Raw genomic sequence first — 21,248 nt, 5'->3', positions numbered from 1 at the left:
TAGAGACTTTTTTTCTCTGAGACTCAAATTTGTCTCCTGTCAGGGATCTCGTGAGATAAAGGTTTAGGTTGAATACCTGTAATGAGATTCACCAGAGTTGGCAGAAGAAATTCCAAAGTCTTGGTCACTCAGCAACCTAAGGAGTATCTCACCTGCTTCTTCACTTTTTTCTTTCTGCGATCTAGGATCCTGCATTAAGTTAGCTGTCCATAGTGTCCTCTAACCTGTAAGTTTTTCAAGCTTTCTGTTTTTCACGAGGTCAACACTTTTTAAAAGAAGATTTAAAGCATTAGATGGCACAGCAGGTGTGTAACAGAGTGGAAATACTGAGGCACAGGTCACACAGAGGAGCCTGGGCCCGGCCTTGGGGTTAGCTCCTCATCTCAATGCTGTTTTGACAGTGGAGCAAGATAAAAATATGTCATTGTGATAGTTAAGGGTGACAATACATTTTATGCACCAAATAGCAAGGTTCTTTAGTAAATTACAACGTAGCGTAGCAGTGCATGAGGGTGACCTTACTGTCTAGGAAATGCTTCTGTCCCACTCAGATGTCACCAGGGACACAAGGCTCAGCGTCCACCTGGTCTTATTAAGCTGTGTCTGGCACTGACTTCAAACACATAACATCATGTGTTTGAGCTCTGTGTGCACGACATTACTTGGGGTCCCCGCGGCAGAGGTGGAGAAGCTGCGATGTCCGCCTCCACGTCCGCCAACATAGGGACCAGGCCACCGCCTCTCCAATGGCGCCTGCGCTGCGCCAGAGCCATAGAAGCTTTTCTTAAGCAAAGACCCTCTATACTTGGATAATTTGTTTTTATGGATATGATTATGCCTATAATGAATTAAATAAGCCATGCTATTTTTAATTGATTTTAGTGGTATTTTTATAGATTTATATTTTTAATTGTATATACTGTCATTTACAAAGAAAGACAATATTACTTTCCAGTTTTCAAGTTCTAATTCTTACCTTATTCTACTGGCTAGGACTTTAGGTACTTCCATGAACAGAAGTGGCATGGATGTCAGGACTTCTTTCTTTTTGTCTAGTCTTATGGGACAGAAAAACATTTAGTCTTATACCACGAAGTGTGATTTTAGCTATGTCCTTCTTAGTTGCCCTTAATCAGGTCACAGAATTTCTCCTTAAGTCTTTTTTTTTTTTTTGGCACCGGGGATCAAACTCATGACCTTGCACTTGCCAGGCAGGCACAGTGCCACTGAGCTAAATCCCTGGCCCCTCTTTGTCTTAATTTGCTAATTTTTTAAAAATCCCAAATGAATGTTGAATGTATTATTATTTATTTATTTTTATCTTTGGGGTTTTGTCTTGCTGTATATTCTAGGCTGGCCATGAACTCGCTATTATGTAGTCTAGGCTGGCCTTGATTGCAGTGATCCTCCTTCATCAGCTTCTAGAGTGCTGGGATTACAGGTGTGTGCCACCATGCCCAGTATTGAACGTTGAATTTTATTAAATGCTTTTTTCCAATCTGGAGCTTATAGTTTTTTCTTTTTTCAACTTTTCTTTTTTGGTACTGGGGATCGAACTCGGGTCCTTGCACTTACGAGGCAGGCGGCAGAACCGCTGAGCTAAATCCCTGGCCCTCTTTTTTCATCTTTAAAAATGGTGATTATTTTGACTTTTTATTATTTTTTAAAAATTATTTTTCTTTTTTGTGATGCCAGGTATTTAACCAGGGCATGCATTGCCCAGATTGAGCTCAAATTTGCAATCCTCTTGCATCATCCTCTTGGAGTGTTAAGAGAACAGGCAGGCAACACCGTGTCTAGCCCGGCTTTTATCTTTTTAAGTTTTATTTTCATACACAATCTTACTCAGTTGTATTGGTTGGCCTCAAACTCCTGATCCTTCTGCCTCAGCCTCCTGAGTAGCTTAGAATTACAGTTGTGCAGCACCATGCTCAACCTCTGACTGACTTTTGAACTTTAAACAACTCTGCATTCTTGGAATAAGCCCATCGGTTATAATATAATGTTGGCCTTAATGTCTTTTAAAAAATATTCTTATATTTAATTTGAAAAATTAAAAAAAGTTTTCATTAATGCTTATGAGAAATATTGGTCTGTAGATTTCTTTTTTTTTTTTTTTTCTGCAATGTCTATGGTTTTAGTATCAGCATTTTTGGCCTGATATCAGAATGAGCTGGGAATTATTCCTTCTCTTCAATTTTCTGGAAGATTTTACAAACAATTGATATTATTTCTTCCTTCAATATTTGGTAGAATTCCATGGTAAAGCCATCTTGGTGTATTAGTTTCTTTGTGGGAAAGTTTTTAGCTAAAATTCAAATTATTTAGCAGTGTTGTTCAGATTCTTTATCTTCAGTGAGCTTTTGTAGCTTCTGTCTTTTTTTTTTTTTCTGGGTTAAGGACGATTTATTTTTTATGTACAGAAAACTCAAGAGTACTCTTAGCCCAGTTTAGTGGCAAATTCTTTAGCCTTTGCCTTTTCCAGCTTGGCGATGCGAGCCACAGATTTGGGTCCCAGGACGTTGCCTCCCCAGTGACGGCAGATCTCATCATATCTGTCGTTGTAGTTGGTCCTGATTGCTTCCACCAGACCTTTGTCTTCCGAGTTGACTTGTGGCAAGGCAGCAGTGGTGCACATCTTCCTGTGGACTAGACGGCCCAGCCTGGCCTTCCCCTTGATGATACAGTAAGGGACCCCCATCTTGCGACACCGGGCATGCAGGAACACAACCAGCTCAGTGGGGTCCACGTCATGCGCAGTCACCACTAGTTGAGCCTTCTTGTTCTCTGCCAGAGTAATGACAGTGTGGTCTGAGGACTGGTGGTCTCTTAGTGGGGACATTCCCTTTACCAGCAGCTTTCTTCTCAGCCTGGGCCAACAGCCTCTGTTTCTTCTCTCTCTTTTTTTTTTTTGGTACCGGGGATCAAATCTGTTTCTTTTCTTGCTTCATCTCTGGTCTGTATTTATAGGCGAGCTTAAGCAACTGGGTAGCTGTTTGCTGATCCAAGGCCTGGGTGAACTGGTTAATTGCAGGAGGCACCTTCAGCCACTTATACAGGATATCCCTCTGCCGCTGCAGCCGAATGTAGCGGGGCCATTTGATAAAGCGGGTGAGGTCTCTCTTGGGCTGAATGTCCTGTCCAGTGCTAAAGTTCTTTGGCCTCTTCTCAAACGGGATTTACCACCTTCTTGGCCTCCTGCTTCTTCACGACGGCAGTAGCCGGGGCCACCTTCTTCCCCTTAGCCTTCTTCCCTTTTGGCATCTTGAACGGCTGACAGAGCTGTAGCTTCTGTCTTTTAAGAATTTTATCCATTTCACATAAGTTGTCGAATTTATTGGCCTAAAATTGTTTATAATGTTTCTTTACCAGCTTTTTATCATCAGCACAATCTGAGATTTTTTTTTTTTTTTTTTTGGTACCGGGGATTGAACTCGGGTCCTTGCGCTTGCGCAGCAGGCAACAAAACCACTGAGCTAAATCCCTGCCCCAAGGTAAGTCTTTTTTTTTTTTTGGTACCAGGGATCAAACTCAGGTCCTTACGCTGGCGAGGCAGGTGGCAGAACCACTGAGCTAAATCCCTGGCCCCATCAGCACAGTCTGTAGAGATGTTGCCCCTTCATTCCTGATAATTTATATTTCTCTCATTTTGTTTGTTTAGCTAGAAGTATATTTTATTGTCCTTCAGAAAGAATTAGCTTCTGTTTTCATTTTTTTTTTTCTACTTTTTATTCAACAAATGTTTAATACGAAAATGTACATGACCTCAATTTTTATGTCATAGTAAAATAGGTTCTTTGGTAAGGGGACATATGGAAACAATTGATTTTTGTGCTGAAAATAGCCATTTTTATACTCATTCGAAGGCTTCCAACATACTAGTATTTCCTCATAATATCACCACTCCAGCAGTGTTCTGTTGCCCAGTGGTTGCCATCTCTACACGTTCATCAGTCATATTCATAGAGATTAAATCTCTGCAATAATCTTTCGTTATATCTGCCACTAACCTCAATGATAACTTCAATTTTCTTTTTTTTAACTCAGCAAGGTGACATTTGCTGTTTATCATGTCTAATTGGTGGGCTCAGAACTTCATTGATTTTTTTTCCCCTATTGTTTTCCTGTTTTCTGTTTCATTGATTTCTACTCTGATCTTTCTTTTTTCCTGTACTAGAGATTGAACCCAGAGAGTGCTAAGCTACATCCCTGGCCTTTTAAATTTATTGTTTATTTTGAGACAGAATCTCTCTAAATTGCCCAGGCTGGCCCCAAACTTGTATCTCTCCTGCTTCAGCCTCTCAATTACCTTGGATTACAGGCATGCTTCACCACGCCTAGCTTCTTTTTTCTTTCTGATTTGCTCTTCTTTTTCTGATTTCTGTAAGTAAAACCCAAGATTACTTTAAGAACTTTCTTATCCTCTAATATAGGTTATCTAGTGCTATAAATTATAGTTTAAGAACTTTAACTTTCCATTTTCATTAAGTTCAGAATATTTCCTAATCTTTCTTTAATATCTTCTTTGACCTATGGGTTATTTAAAAGTGTGTTTAATTTCTGAGTATTTGGAGGTTTCTGCATATCTTGCTGTTACTGATCTCTAATTTAATTCCACTGTGATGAGAGGGCATGCTTTGTGTGTTAGGGTCTTTACACATCTCTGAGCCTACCCACAGGCAGTGATCTAGAAGACCCCCCAAGACTAAGCATGTAGTTCTTCTCATGATTATGATTTATTTCAGTGAAAAGATACAAAACAAAATTAGCAAAGGAAAAAGGTGCCAGTGAAGACCAGGTACAGACTTCCAGAGTAGAATCATACAGGACATAATTCCTTCAGGAATAAATTGTAAGAATATATGAAGTATGGTCCACATAGAGAGCGTGTCTAAGAACCCATGGTTTTTATTAGGGATCAGTTATGTAGGTGCCATCTATGTAGCATGTACAAAGTTCTAGGATCCCTGAAGGAAAGCAAGTATTCATTATGAACCATGTGGTATGTATAGTTTAGACACTGTAAACCACCCTTATCAATTAGAGAGTGGTGGGAACACTGTTAAAATTCAAGTTCCCATATGCCAACCAAGGGCCAAACTTATAAGGAGGCTTTTTTTTTGGTACCAGGGATCGAATTCAGGACCTTGCGCTTGCAAGGCAGGTGACAAGCAGGTTTTTCTAAGGATAACAGCCTCAGGTGAACTCTTTATTATTTTTGTAATAATTTGACTGAATCCTTCATATTTATTAAAACTTGTCTTATGACCCAGAATATAAATTTTCTGTATCCACCTGGAAGGCATATGTGTTTTGCTGTTGCTGGGTAGAATATTCTGTAATTGTCAGTTAGGTCAAGTTGGTTGATAATGTTGTTCAGGTCTTCTGTATCTTTACTGATTTGCAATTTACTTGCTGAATCAATTATTGAGTGTTGAAATTCCCAGCTGTAATTATAGAGTTGGCTATTCTTTTTGCAATTGTCCATGTTTTTGCTTCCTATATTTTGATGCTGTTATTAGATGCATATATGTTTAGAATTACATTGATTTCCTGATTAATCTCTACCCATATGAAATGAATGAACCTCTTCATTCCTGATAATAGACTTTGCTTTGAAATAGTTTTTCTGATATTAATATAGTCAGCAAACTGTTTTCTATTTTTTTGATTTTTTTTTCGAGGGGGAGGTACTGGGGATCGAACTTGGGTCCTTGCACTTGCGCAGCAGGCAGCGAAACCACTGAGCTAAATCCCCGGCCCTCTATTTTTTTAATTTTTAAAGTAGGATTTTTACAGGCACCATATCATTGGGTGCCTTTTTTTTTTTTTTTTGATACCGGGGATCCAACTCAGGACCTTGTGCTTGCAACGCAGGCAGTGGAACCACTGAGCTAAATCCCCAGCCCTCATTGGGTGCCTTTGTAAAAAATCCGATCTGACATTCTTTGCCTTTTAATCTGAATGTTTATATCATTTCCATTTAATACAGTTATATATATGGCTTGGTATTAATTTGTTTTCTTTCAGTTCTATACATCATTTGTTTCATTTTTTTCCTGCCTTTTCCATTAAATATTTCGGTTCCATTTCTTCTCCTTTTCATTTATCTTTTCCTCCTCCTCCTTCTCCTTTTTTCTTTCTCCATCTTCCTTCTCTCTTTGCTGGGGGTTGAACTCAGGACCTCACACATGCCAACCACATATGTTACCACTGAGCTACATCCCCAGCTCCCATTTTATCTTTTTGTTTAATTAATACAGCTAATTGCTGTATTTCTTTGTTGTGTTGCTTCAGTAGTTTATAGTATACATAAACTGTAAGAACTTTACAATGATAAGATCTTTAAACTTTAAGAACTTTACAACTGTATATCTGTTTCACCCATTCCATGCTTTGTGTTACTGTTATACATTTTACTTCTATGTGTGTTCTATTTTTTCTTTTTCTTTCTTTTTTGTTTTTTATTTTTTATTTTTTCTATGTGTGTTCTAAATCCCACCATATATTGTAATTATTTTTGCTTTATGTTCTAGAGCCAGGTGCAGTGATGTATGCTTGCAATCCCAGCTACTCAGGAGGCTGAGGCACGAGGATTGCTGGAGCCCAGAGGACCAGCCAGTGCAACATAGTGAGACCCCTATCAAAACAAACAACAACAAACAAAACTCATTTTACATTCCCACTAGCAGTGGATGAGGATTTCTCCATATCCTCACCAGTACTTCCTATTGTCTGCCTTTTTGATTTTAGCCATCCAACTGGATATGAAATGGTGTCGTTTTTGATTTGCATTACCCTGAAGGCTAGTGGTGGTGAGCATCTTTTCATGTGCTTATTGGATATCTGTGTTTTGTTTTTTTGTTTTGTTTTGTTTTTGGTACCAGGGATCCAACTCAGGACCTTGCACTTGTGAGGCAGGCATGGTGCCACTGAGCTAAATCCCCAGCCAAGAAGTGAATCTTTTTAATTTTTTTCCCAGTACTGGGGATCGAACTCAGGACCTTGTGCTTCCCAGACAGGCATGTGTATATCTTTATTGGAGTAATACCTGTTTGTGTGTTTTGCCTGTTTTTAAATTGGGTTGTATTATTATTGAGTTACAATAATATTTTATATAACCTAGATATAAGTTCCTTGTAAGACATGTATGTTTTAGGTTGGGGGTTTAGCTCAGTGGTAGAGTGCTTGCCTAGCATATGCAAAGCTCTGGGTTCCATCCCCAGCAGTGCTGAGGGGAAAAATAGATAATATCCAAGGAATTTGCTCTTGCTCTGTGTATTTTCTTTTCAATTTCTTAATTCTTTTGCATACAGAGACCTAGTTTTTCTGCCACCATTTGTTGAAAGGACCATTCTTTTCCCATTTAATTGCTTTGGCACCTTTTTGTAAAATTGGCTGTCATTGAATTTATTTCTAAATTCTGAATTCTGTTCCATTCATCTTATATGGCTATTCTTGGGGTAGTACAATACTACAGTCTATTGATTGTTTTAGTAGTTTTGAATCACAACCCCCTTTGGTTGTTATTGTTTTGCTTAGATTTTGTCTTACTAGGTTGCCATGTTATCAGACTGGTTTCTCTAACTTCTGTATTCAAGTGATCCCCCAGTCTCAGCCTCCTGCGCCTCCTACACATTGAGACTGTGGGTGTGTGCCATTGCATGAACACTGTAGTTTTGTAGTAAGTTTTGAAACTGGGAGTATAAATCATTCAGCTTTGTTCTTTTTCAAAATTATTCTAGTTATCCTGGATCCTTTGAATTTTGAGTTTAGTTTTTTTTTTTTTTGGTACTGGGGATCGAACTTGGATCCTTGTGCTTGCACAGCTGGCAGCAAGACCACTGAGCTAAATCCCCGGCCCTCCTTTGAATTTTGATATGAATTTTAAGATAACGTCTCAGTTTCTATGAGGAAGTCTGCTGGGATTTTGATAGAAATTGTGCTGAATCTGTAGATCTGTTTGGCAGATTCTGCCATCCTAAAAAAATTTCAATCCATAAACATGGGATGTCTTTCCATTTACGTAAATCATTTTTATTTTACTTTAACAATGTTTTGTAGTCTTCAGAGTATATCTTTTGGACTTTTGTGTACTTATTCTTAAGTGTTTATGCTGTTTGATGCTAGTTTAAATGGAATTGTTTTCACTATTTAATTTTTGGTTATTGCTAATATGTAGAACTACAATTAATGCTAATATGTAGAAATACAAATTCTGTGCCTTAATGCTGTATCCTGCAACCTTGTAAACTCAATTATTAATTCAAGTAATTTCTCATTGGATTCCTTAGGTTTTTCTCTATATAAGAGCATATCATCTGCAAGTAGAGATAGTTTTGTTTCTTCCTTTTAAATCTAGATGCTTTTTATTTTCTGCCTAATTGCACTGACTAGAACCTTCAACACAATGTTGAGTAGAAGCAGAAGCCTGGGTATCCTTCTCTTGTGCCTGATCTTAAAGGAACCAGTAAGATCTTCAGTCTTTCATCACTAAGTATGATGTTAGCTGTGGGTGTGGTTTTTTACTTCTGTTTTATTTTACGATGGTCTTATTCTTAAGATTGGTTGAAGAAGTTCCTTTCCATTGCTAGTTTCCTGAGATTTTTATATTGATAGGGAAATAAATTTTGTCAAACGCTTTTTCTGCAATTTTTGAGATGATCAAGTTAGTCTTTCTCATTTACTCTGTTGATGTGGTTTGTTATATGAAGTTTTTATATTAAACCACTTTTGTATCCTTGGGATAAATCTCACCATTATGATTTACAATCCTGTGTTTGATATAGATTCCTGTATTTGATTTGTTAGTATTTTGTTAAGGATTTTTGCATCTATAGTCATATAAGATACTAGTCTGTAATTTTTGTATATGTGTGTATGATGTGTGTTTCTAGTTTGATAGCAGGATAATACTGACCTCATAGAATGAGTTAGGAAGTGTTCTTTCCTTGTTTGTTTATTTACATGTGTTTGGGAGAGTTTGTGAAGAATTTATATTAATTTTTTTCTTTAAATGTGTTAGAATTTACCAGGGAGGTTATCTGGTCCTAGGGTTTTCTTTATAATAATTTTTTAATTAGTAATTTATCTTGTTACAGGCCTTTCCACATTTTCTGTTTCTTCCTAAATCAGTTTCGATAGTATGTGTTCTAGGAATTTATACTTTTTATCTAGGTTCTCTAATTTGTTGGCATACAGTTCAGTTTTGGTATTTTGGGGGGTTCATTACTGAATATTTATTTTGCAGCTATGAGACTTGAACCCAGAGAGTGCTGGGTTCTCCAACTCTTTATTATTATTATTTTATTTTGAGACGGGGTCTCACTAAGTTGCCTGAGCTGGCCTCAAACTAGAAATATTTATGTTTTAGCCTCCCAAGTAGCTGGGATTACAGTTTGTGCCACCATGCCCAGCTCTGGTAATTTTTTTTATTGGATGCCAAGCATTGTAAATTTTTCATCATTGGGTGCCAGGTCTTTTTATATCTCAGTATTACTGAAATTTATTCTGAATAGACACTGTTTATCCATTTGGGTGTTGCTTTCAACCTTTATGACATGAGACCAGTACAGCACTTAAGATTCATTTATCTCACTACTAAAACAACACCTTTTGGAGTCCTCTACTTGGCAGTACCCCATGATTTATGAGGTTTTCTACTCTGGTTGGTGAGATTAGGTACTATTTCTGGCTTTGTGTAAGCTCCAAGGAGTGTTTCCTCTTATCCTTTGGATAATCATTTCCCCAGCTGAGGGTAAGTTTTTCACATCCATTTGCTGTTTTGGTAGTATTCAGCTGAATACTCAAAAGGTCCCCTGTAGACCTCTGGAGTTCTTCCTCTGCAGCTCTTTCCTGTTCACTATTGTACTGTGGCTTCTAGATGGCTTAGCTTTCCCCAAATAGTTGCCTCACCTAAAAGAGTTCTCTGACTTCTAATATATGCACCTACTGAGTTTCTCCTTCCTCTTGTGTGGCCTGATAATTTCCCCAGGTGATAAAGCTGTGCCACTTGTAGGGCCCACTTTGGCTGCCATCTTTCAGGAATCTGTTATATACTGCCTGGCGTCCAGTGTTTTGGAACCTGAGAACGAACTCAGGACCTTGCACTTGCCAGGCAGGTGTGGCACACTGAGCTACATCCCTGGCGGTCCAGTGTTTTGAAAACGGATGTTTTATATATTTTGTCCAGGTTTTTAGCTGTTTGAAGTGTGAGGGTAAATTTGGTCCCTGTTATTCCTTCTTTTCAGGAAACAGAAGCCCAGCCTTTTCTTAAAACATCTGAGGAATTGTTTAGGAGTTGATTCCAAAGTATGGGATACTCTCAGAATTTCCATAGGAGAGAATTTTCTTTCGTGGTGGAATTGATTTTCGGAAGTGACCAAGAGTCACTTTTCCAGGTCTGATTAAATGATTTGTCATTTAGGTAATACTGTTTGGAGCCCAAAATGAGTTCAGAGTAACAAGGCAGGTTTTCTTGTGTGATTTGTAAACTACTTTGGCAACAAAATGAGAGTTACAAAATATTTTCAGTGATGGTAGTCTAGTTGAGAAAGAGATAAAACTCCTTGGGGAGTACATCTTGAAAAGTAACATTTTAATATTTCTGTGTATTTGGAGGTATATATTTACTATATTAGTTTATATTTATAGCTTGTGCTTAGCTGCTTCTTAGTAAGCGTTCTCAAATTGTCCTTACGTGATATCCTCTAATTGGATTGTGAATTCCCTGATACCTGAATACATTTGTATTTTTCCTCTTTATACTGAACTCTTAATTCAGGAGGTTCTTAAATCATGATAGTTGACTAATTTCTGTGTGAGAAATCTAAGATCACCCCATATATCATTGCATGATACATAAATGTATAAACTTGTTTCTTGATACCTGTACATTAATGCCTTCATAAGTTTAATTAAAAGCTGTTAATATAAGATGTTGAATTCCAATAGCATGAACACATATCTGCATTTGTTTTATACTGTAGGAATTATGTGAAGGACCTAGCTCAAAGAGATGCCTTACATCTCAGTGTGTTATAAACCAAGAAATATCCTTAGGACCTAGTAAATTGGTATGTACACTACATTATACGCTATAATACACTATCTTAACCACTGAGTAAAATTCTTTTTTTGAGATTAAAAGAGATTAAAATTCTGTCTGTACAACTGGGTGTGGTAGCACGTGCCTGTAATTCCAGCTCTCAGGAGGCTGAAGGCAGGAGGATCACCATGAGTTTGAGGCCAGCCTGGGCTACATAGTGAGTTCAAGGCCAGCCTGAACTACATAGTGAGACCCTGTCTCAAAAAAAGAAAATTATATGTTAAATTCCTAGATTTTTATCTTTCAACTTTGTTATTATTATTATTTTTGCAATGCTGGGGATCAAACCCAGGGCCCTACATGCTAGGCAAAGACACTACCACTGAGCTACAATTTGATTTTCTTTAATTTCCTATGTTTGTTAACTGAATGTATAGCTTTACAGTTCTTTTTTTAAAAAATTAATTATATCGGTATATTTAAGGTATACAGTATAATGACATTCATCATTGGAAATTTGCACCTTTACATAATTCATCTTGGTTCTTATTTTTTCCCCCTTCCCCTGCCTTCCCTTCAACCCCTCCACCCCTCCCTATCTACAAAGACTTTGTTTCCATTTTTTTTCCCATGTTAATTCCATTCCCTTCTTTCTTTTCCCTTACCCCTCCCATTTCCCCTTCCCCTTTGCCCCTTTTCTTCCTATTTCACATTATCTGTTATACCTTTTAGTCCTTATTTGCACTTTCAGTTTCTCACACTAGAGAAATTACTTGGTATTTACACACGTGTGTCCTATTTATTTCACTTAAGATTATCACCTCAGTGTGCATCCATTTAGCTATAAATGACTCCAGTTTCTCGTTCTTTAAGCTTTACAGTTCTTTAGTAAAGCTACTGTAGAAAGGGTGGCAGCTCTTTTACTTATATGATGTCCTTTTGGTTTGCTCTTTATCTTGATGTTCTTATATCTTGTTATTTTTTTGTTAACTCCTTTTATTTTTTCTCTTTTTTTTGAATTTTGTGTTTAAAAGGATGGTTGCAACAGGAAAATTTTTATTTAAATTCGTATGTATGAGGTGGACTTTTCACCTTAATTTACCCTGAAATTTTTAATTTCAATTTTTAGTTAATTAAACATTTTATGTATTAGTGATATTTCATGTGTTTTTTTTTTTTTTTTTTTTTTGGTACCACGGATCGAACTTGGGTCCTTGCACTTACGCAGCAGGCAGTGAAACCACTGAGCCAAATCCCCAGCCTGTCATGTGTATTATTTCTAATGGCCACATATTTTTCATGGATTGTAAAAAAACCACACTTGAGTACACTTTTTTATTTTTTCATTACTAGGGCGGGAACCCAAGGCCTTCACATTGAGCTACATCTCCAGCCCTTTTTAAAATTTTTTATTTTGAAACAGGGTCTTGCTAAATCACTAAGCTTCCCAGGCTAGGCTTGAACTTTCTGTCCTGCCTCAGCCTCTCAGAGTGTTGAAGTTAAAGCTGTACCACCACACCTGGCTAATGGACTGTTTGTAAAGATAGCATTATCTTTTCGTTCAAGGATGTAGCAACAACCAGTTTTCCTGCTGTTGTTGCTTTAAAGGATCATTTTGAGTTATTTTTCAGTTTTTAGTTTCTTTAACTTCATGAAAGCCTCTTGTAGGGAGAAGTAATTTGGGATTCTTCTCTACCACATGCATCTATTAAATGAGGGTTTCATGCCTACGAATTGTGAAATGAGATTCCTGTATGGCTGTACTGCTGCTGGCATCATAGTCTAGGGGCAAGGGAGGAATACTGTATAGTTTAAAAAAAAATTTTTGTTTTATGTTGGTGCAAGGATTTAAAATATAGTGTTGTATTTATGTTTTAAAAATGTTCATTCTTTCGCCATTTTTGGTGTCCTGTGTCTTGGTTACTACTTTAATCAAGCTTCATAATTTTCTTCTGTAATAGAGACCTTTGAGTTTTGCATGCATTGTTGTCATTTGTCATTTAGTCATGTAATAGAGTTGATACATATGTAAGCTAGAATACAGTATATAATTTTCCTTAACTTGTAGTAGGTCTAGTCCTTGACTTTCATTTTGTGATCTAGTATCTACTTGGATTTGTAACATATTATTTGATTTTAATTATTTTAATGATTAAATTGATGTTTAAAATCAGTGTTCCTCTTGGATACATTTTTTAAAAAGTCTCAGCCATGCACAGTGACATACACTTATAATTTCAGCTACTTGGGAGGCTGAGGCAGGATTATCCCTTCAAGCCCAGGAGTTCAGTGCCAGCCAGGTTAACATAGGGAGACTTTGTCTCTTAAAATAACAATAACCGGGGGCCAGGGATTTAGCTCAGTGGTTCTGCCACCTGCCATGCAAGCACAAGGTCCTGAGTTCGATCCCTGATACACCCTCCCCCCCCCCCAAAAAGTTGTACCTTTGGGGCCAGGGATTTAGCTCAGTGGTTCTGCCGCCTGCCATGCAAGCACAAGGTCCTGAGTTCGATCCCCGATAGCCCCCCCCAAAAAAAAGTTGTACCTTTGGGGCCAGGGATTTAGCTCAGTGGTTCTGGTGCCTGCCTCACAAGCTCAAGGTCCTGAGTTCAATCCCCGGTACCAAAAAAAAAACACAATAACTACAAATAAAAAAGGTTCATGTTTTTTAAAAATTTTTTAAACATAAAAAGAAAACTCAGGCATATTGACAAAGGTCTATATTTTTAACTTCCTATCATTCTGATAATACTCTCTTGCCAAAGGCTGATTTAAGTGTTGCCTTCAACCCTGGCAATCAATGGGGTGACAGATGTCCTAGCCAGATCACCCTCATATCGTAGTGTTGCCCTCAGAGAGGTTGATTTCAAACAGTACTGAAGTGGAATAAAATACTGTAATAGGTAATACAGTTATACCTTTATAATTTTCAAAATAGAATATTTTTAATAGTGATAAGTTTTAGGAAAGAATTAGTTCAAATTAACTTATAGGAATATTTTTGGGAAAAAAATTATGTATTTCAGTGGATGTCCACAGGACCATTTTAATAATATCCTGTTTTAGGTCCTTGACTCTTATCAGAAACTCATAAGGGCCAAATGTATTTTAGAATTCTGGAATTTTTTGTATTTTTAGAAAGAAAGCTAATGAGATGCATTTACCATAAATAATGTAATGCCTCTGCAGGGTCGGGGACCAGACTTCCTAGTCAAATGCACTGATATTTTGGCAGCCAAAGTGTGAGTGTTTTACTAAATTGAGTAATAGCCTCATGTCAGTTCAGGTCAGATCTTGCTACCAATTAAATTCATAACAAGTTTTGCCACCAAATGAATTATAGAAAACTTTTGGTTTTCAGAAGTATTTGGATTTTGGAATTGTGAATAAGGGATTATATGTACTGGATTTACTTTCTTAGCTCTAACATTTGGTTATCTTTGTCACCCTCAGAAAGTGAAATTTGCTTTCCCTTTTTTTCTTAAACAGGATATGAGATTAAATCTGTTCTCTACGGGCCAGTTAATAGAAATTAGGACACTACACAAAGCTTGATACCTTAGGCAGCTGTTGCCGTGACATGACACCTGAACTAGATACTGCCTACTGTTTGCTGGCTTCATGTGAGGAATCTCTCAATTCCCCTCTGCTCCCAGGCTTTTCAGAGGTGCTCTGTGATAATAAATAGATTTAAAATAGTATATATATGTAGGATAGTATATATAATATAATAGTATATATAATAGTATAGTATATGTCCTATCTCAAGAAGGAGGAGCCATTTTTCTCTGGACTGACCTTTCCTATTATCAGCTAATGTGGTAGCTTAAAAAAATAAATCTTTGTGAGCTGGGGTGTAGCTCAGTGTTGGAGTGCTTGCCTAGCATGCACAAGACCCTGGGTTTGATCCCCACCAATGCCAAAAAGAAAAAAAGTAAATAAATAAATCTTTGTAAAAGAAATACATGCTCATGGTAAAAGAAAAGTCTAAAGGTACATGAATATAAATGAAAACAAGCTTTTCCTGCCCTGTTGTACCCCACAAGCTTACTCCTTATTTTAGAGATTTTCTAGAGTTTGAATCCTTTTTAACTATTTTTTTTTCTTTCATTCATACATTTCAGGGGATGGCTTGAGAAATTCTGACTGGGATTATAATTCCCCTAGGTGATTTTGTGTTCATTTGTATGGTAGACTATGGAGATGACCTTTTTCTGTCTAGCTGGCAGTTATCAATTTTGCTTTTAGAATTGCTTATTGCAAACTGCATGGTTTTAGCCAGTCTTAGTGGCAGGCACCTATAGCCGCACCTAATGGGGTTGCTGAGGCAGGAGAATCACTTGAGCCCAAATTTTAGAGGCCAGGCTGGACGATGTAATAAGTATCCATCTAAAACAAAACAAAAGAAAGAAAAGGCAGGAGAGTAGGTCAGTGAAAGACCACTTGCCTAGCTTGTGCAAAGCCCACAGTTCAATCCTCAGAGGCATAAAGAAGAGGAAAAAAAAAAGTCCTGGATGTTTTTGAACAGTTAATTAAATACATATTTTGTGTATTAATTGTTCTACATTGAAAGTGTTTAACTCACAGAAATAACACAATAAATTATATAGTGAAAAAAATTTTTAAGTCAAAAAAGTGAACAATTTTTGGGAGTGTGGTGTCCCTAATAGAGCACTTACTTTTAAGAAGTAGATGTTTACCCTGGGAGGCTGAGGCACGAGGATCCCAAGTTCAAGACTAGCCTGGGCAACTTAGTGACTTTCTGAGAACCTGTCTTGGAATGGTGGTGCACTCCTGTAACCCCAGTACCAGGGGGCTGAAGCAAAAGGATCACTGTGAGTTTGAGGCCAGCCTGAACTTCATAGTGAGACCCTGTCTCAAAAAACCAAAAATAAATAAATATATTTTTTTAGTATATGTGCTGCCGAAGCGAGCACGATAAATAATTTTTTTAAAAAAGAAGGTGTTGGCTCATTCCAGAGTCAGTGGCTCTTGAGGTAAGCATATGGGTGATGGGATGCAAATGTACTCCTAGTGGTATTTTATGCTGTGACTCAGTAGTTTTTAAATAGCAGATATTTATTTCTTACTGTTCTGGAGCCTGGGAAGTCTAAGGTTGATGGCCTGCATCTGACAAGGGCCTTCCTCCTGCATTATCCCATGGCAAAAGGTGGCAGGGCAAGAGAGCACACTGTCATACAGGAGAGAAAAGGGCAGGAGAGCTCATCCTGTCAGCAAGAACCCACTCCTGTGGTAACTGACTCACTCCCATGATAGCAGCATTAGTCCATTAATCCATCCATGAGGGCACAGCTCTCACAACCTGATATGTCTCCCCCCACCTCCAGTACTGGGGATTGAACCCAGGGCCTTTGCAATGACACACAGGATTTTGCTAAATTTCTCAGGAGGGACTCAACCTTGCAATCCTCCTGCCTCAGCCTCTCAAGTGCTGGGATTAAAGCATGTGCTACCATGCCCAGCTACCTGATTACCTCTTAAAGTCCCACTTCTCAACACTGTTGCATTGGGAATTAAGTTTCTAACACATGAACTTTGGGCTACACATTCAAACTATAACATGTTCTTAAAACCATAACAAATATAGGAACAGCACACTGCATCTAAACATAAAATGTTAACTCTTGCTTTAATATGAAATCCACACTCTTTCATTGTTTAGTTCAGCAAACATTTACAAGCACTGTATCAAGAACTGTTTTCACAGTGGAGATACAGATTGCTGTGCTATAAGCTAGGAAAACAGATTAAGAACTACTTCTCCTGGGCCATAATAAAGCTGTTACTCATACCCTTTAAGATGAGAGTGTGCTTAGTAAGTATTGATTGAAATGTATTCAATTTAAGTGTATTTGGTTTCAAATTTTTTGGCTTCAAGTCTCTAGCAGGCCATTTCTCCAGACCTGGATTCCCCCACGTTACACTGCACATATATAGGATCTGAGTTGTGCCCATCCCATCCTTGTAACTGGAGATGTACACGTAGGGCAGCAGAAATGGTCATTGGGATTCCAGGATTCCTATTTCCTAGCATAGAGCCTCAGAGTCCATGTTTTTGCAGACTGCAATATAAACCACTTTTTTGTTATTATTAAGAAAGTCTAGTAGGACTATTTGCCTTCCTTTAGGGACAAAGCTAAATAGAAGCTTGATTTTTTTAAAATTTGTTTTTGTTTTTGTTTTTTGGTACCAGGGATTGAACTCAGGACCTTGTGTTTGTGAGGCAGGCGGTGGAACCACTGAGCTAAATCCCCTGCCCTGATTTTTTTTTAATTAAAAAAATTCTATTTGTACAGAACATGTTTACAGTTTATAATGATTACATTCATTGTGGGGAGTTAATACATGTATCTAACACATTGTAATTTTTTTATATCACCCTCCTCTAGGAGCTTGTCTGATAGGGTGGGAATTGTGGAAGTTGGACCAGAGATATCTATGGCTCTTATGGTAAAGCTTTGACTGGTGATGTACCACAGTCTGTTGACCTCTTTTTTTTTTTTTTGGTACTGGGTATTGACCCCAGGGCCTCCATACTGAACTACATCCCAAGCCTTTTAAAAATTTGTAGGGGCCAAGGATTTAGCTCAGTGTTTCCACGCGTGCCTTGCAAGCACAAAGGCCTGAGCTTGATCCCTGGTACCAAAAAAAAAAAAATTTTCTTTTGAGACAGCATCTCACTAAGTTGCCCACACTGGGCTCCAACTGGCAACCCTCCCGCTTGTCTCTGAGAGTGCTGGAATTATGGACCTGTCCCACCAGACCTGGATTAATGGCCTCTTGTATTGGGATTTTGGAGGGGCAAGGAACTTGGGTCTATGACATTATAAAGAACCTTTAGTCACTAACTGAAGGAAAAAATGATGTTGATGAAAGAAAACTTAACTATAAATTGTTAAATTTGTTTGTGCTGGGAATTGAATCTAGGGCCATGCTCAGCATACACTCTACCACTGAGCTGCACCCTCAGCAAAAATTAATAGAAATAAAACTGTTAGAGTAACTCAAGAACACTGCATTAGTTTGTTTTTCATTACTATAACAAAATACCTGGGGCTAGGTCCTTTATAAAGAAAAGAAGTTTGATCAGCTCACATCTTGGCAGACTGAAAGTCGAAGATCTATAAGTCCCATTGATTCAGCCTCCAGTGAGGGCCTCTTTTGCTGTGTGGCATCATGGCGAATAGTATCACGGTGGGAATGTGTAGGAAATGGAGAGATCACATAGCTACACAGGAAGCCAGAGAGATCCGAAGGGGCCAGTAAGGACCTCTCACTAAGCCTCAGCTCTTTTTTTTTTTTAAGATTTTTGTTTTTTGGTACCGGGGATCGAACTCTGGTCCTTGCACCTGCGAGGCAGGCAGTTGAACCACTGAGCTAAATCCCCAGCCCTAGCCTCAGCTCTTAAAGGTGCTACCACTCCTTAATATCACCAATGCTGAAGACCAAATGCTAATACATGGAAACACTGAAACCATGTCCAAACCATCATAAGCAGTGCCCAAAAGAGTCCTGTGAAGACAGGCAAAGAAAATAAAGTAGTGTCAAATATTAGCCAATTAACAAAATTTCAAATAGAATTGATATATTTAGGCAGGTAGAGCTTAGAAGAATGATGTAATTGTCCTTTGTGAAAAGAAATGGTAAATCAAGGTAATAACTTAATAAGTAGATATGAAAAACTGCCTTTAGAGTATGTGAAATCAATACATTTAAAGATGGTGAAATTTTTAAATAGTGTATTTCTAAAAGGGTATTAACATATCTTGAGAATGAACTTTGTGGTTAATGCAAATTCTAAATTTAATTCTATAATGAATTGCCTTTCAGATTTCCTATTTTGTCTCATGTTAATTCTGGTTAATTTATGTGCTTCAAGGGATTTTCCTATTTCATCAGAGTTGTCTGGTATGTAAGCATGAAGCTGTTAATAACCTTTTTAAAAAATCTTTAATGTCTATAGGACTTTTAATGATACTCCTATCTTCATTTCTGATGTTAGTAATTTGTGTTTTATTATTGACTTTACGTAGAAGTTTAATTTTATTGATCTTTCTGAAGAACCAACTTTGAATTTCATAAATTTTTCTCATTTTACCATTGTTGATTTCCAGTCTTTATTATTTCATCTTACCTTCTCTGGGTTTAATTTATTCTCTTTTTCTGGCTTCTTTATATGTTATGTTTTTAGTGCCTTTTTCAGAGTATTTTCTGATTTGCCTCATGGCTTCTTCTTTGATCTATGTGTTACATGTGTGTCTTTTATAAATTCCAAGTATTTGTAGATTTTCCAGACATGTTTTTGTTACTGATTTCTGATTAAAAATTTTGTTATTGTCATAGAACACATATGGTTTTAACCCTTTAATATGTATTAAACATTAGTATGACCTTCTTTACTGAATAGTTCTACGTGGACCCCCCCCAAAAAAAATGTGTGTTTCTGCTGTTCCTTCATAATAGTGTGCTATTAATGTTAATTAAATCAAATTGGTTGATAGTGTTGTCTAAGTCTTATATATACTTACTGATCTTCTTTTTTCTTCTTATATCAGTTTCTGAGAGGAGTATTAAAACTTCCAACTATAATTATGCATTTGTCTGTTTTGCCTTCAGTCTATACATTTACTTCATGTATTTTGAGCCTTTATAATGAGGTACATGCACATTTAGAATTTTTTTTTGTACCGGGAATTGAACTTGGGACCTTGCACTTGCCAGGCAGGCGGCGGAACCACTGCCCTAGAATTGTTATATCTTATGGATTAATTGTGTGCCTGGTAGTAATTACTGTATATTATGCTGCCTTTTGTTGCTTGTGATGTTTCCAGTCCCAGAGTCTGCATCGTGTAATACTAAGATGGTCGCTCCTGCTTACTAATGCATGGTGTCTGTTTCCATTCTTTTACTTTTTTCTGTGTCTTTATTTTTTTTATGAATTTTTTAAGGTGACAGATAGTTGGATTTTTTTAAAGTCCAATCTAACCATCTTTACTTTTTTTTTTCTTTTGTGGTACCACACAGGACCTTGTGCTTGTGAGGCAGGAGGCGGAACCACTGAGCTAAATCCCCGGCCCCCATCTTTACTTTTTAATTGAGATATTTAGAACAGTTATATTTATGCCATTTTCAATATAATTGGGTTCAAGTCTACCCTTTTTTTTGGTGCTTTTCTGTTTATTCTTTTCTCTTTTCCTGGCTTCTTTTTCATTACTTTTTTAAAAAAACTGTTCTATCTCCTCAGTTAGCTGTACACCTCTATTTTCCTTTTATAACAGTTGCTGTATGGATTAAAGTACATATCTTTATTTTATACAATCTGCCTTAAAATAACATGTCACTTTATTTATAGTGTAAAAGCTTCATAAACTATACTTTCATTTTCCCCTTATAACTTTAGACTGTGGTTGTCATACATTTACTTGTCCTTATGTTGTATTACCCACAATTCATTGTGACTATTTTTGCTTTTAATGACATTTAAAATGTAAAAAAGAAGTGTTTGATGTTGTGGCTAGAACATATACTGGGCATGTGTAAGACCTTGGGTTCCATTCCCCAGCTGCCAAAAAAAATACACAAAAAAACATCTTTTCTATTAATCTACATATTTGCCATGTCCAGTATCTTTCATTCCCTTTTTTTAGGTCTAAATTCCCATCTGTATTAGTTTCTTTACCCTGAAGAGTTTCCAGCCTTTCTTGGAGTAAAGATCTGGTAGCAATAACTTCTTTCATCTTTTGATTGTTGATTAATCTGTTTCACTTTTAAAGTTTAATTTTACTGGGTATCAAATTTTAGATAATTTCTATAAGCATGTAAAAGATGCCTTTCTTTTTTGTTGTTGTTTTTTGCTTGTTTGCTTGTTTGTTTGTTTGAGACAGGGTCTTACTATGTGGTTCAGGCTGGCATTGAACTCACTGTGTAGCCTAGGCTGGCCTCCAACTTCTGATGATCCTCCTGCCTCAGCCTCTCAAGTGCTGGGATTACAGGTGTGCACCACCACACCCAGCTTAAATGATACCTTTCTGTTGTATTGTTAAAGATGTCTATCTTGTATTTTTTTATGATAGAAAGTCAGATATCATTCTTAGCTTTGTTCACTTGTTCATTTATTTATTTACTTGCAGTATTGGGTATTAAACCTAGGCCCTCATACCTGCTAGGCAAGCACTCCAGT

The 21,248-nt window shown here is 37.3% G+C and overlaps 1 protein-coding gene and 1 pseudogene across 4 annotated transcripts in view; one reads left to right on the top strand and one right to left on the bottom strand.

Annotated features, from left to right (window-relative positions):
• Tnrc6b (trinucleotide repeat containing adaptor 6B) overlaps positions 1-21,248 on the top strand; it is a 255,688-nt gene that overhangs the window by 13,226 nt on the left and 221,214 nt on the right. The window lies entirely within an intron of this gene.
• Positions 2,441-2,820, bottom strand: LOC101720055 (large ribosomal subunit protein eL8 pseudogene; annotated as a pseudogene).

This window comes from Heterocephalus glaber, unplaced genomic scaffold (assembly GCF_053883595.1).
Source record: "Heterocephalus glaber isolate CG9 unplaced genomic scaffold, H.glaber_assembly_v1.0 deba00001444, whole genome shotgun sequence".
Classification (NCBI taxonomy): Eukaryota; Metazoa; Chordata; class Mammalia; order Rodentia; family Bathyergidae; genus Heterocephalus; species Heterocephalus glaber.
This window is presented reverse-complemented; position numbering and strand designations above follow the sequence as displayed.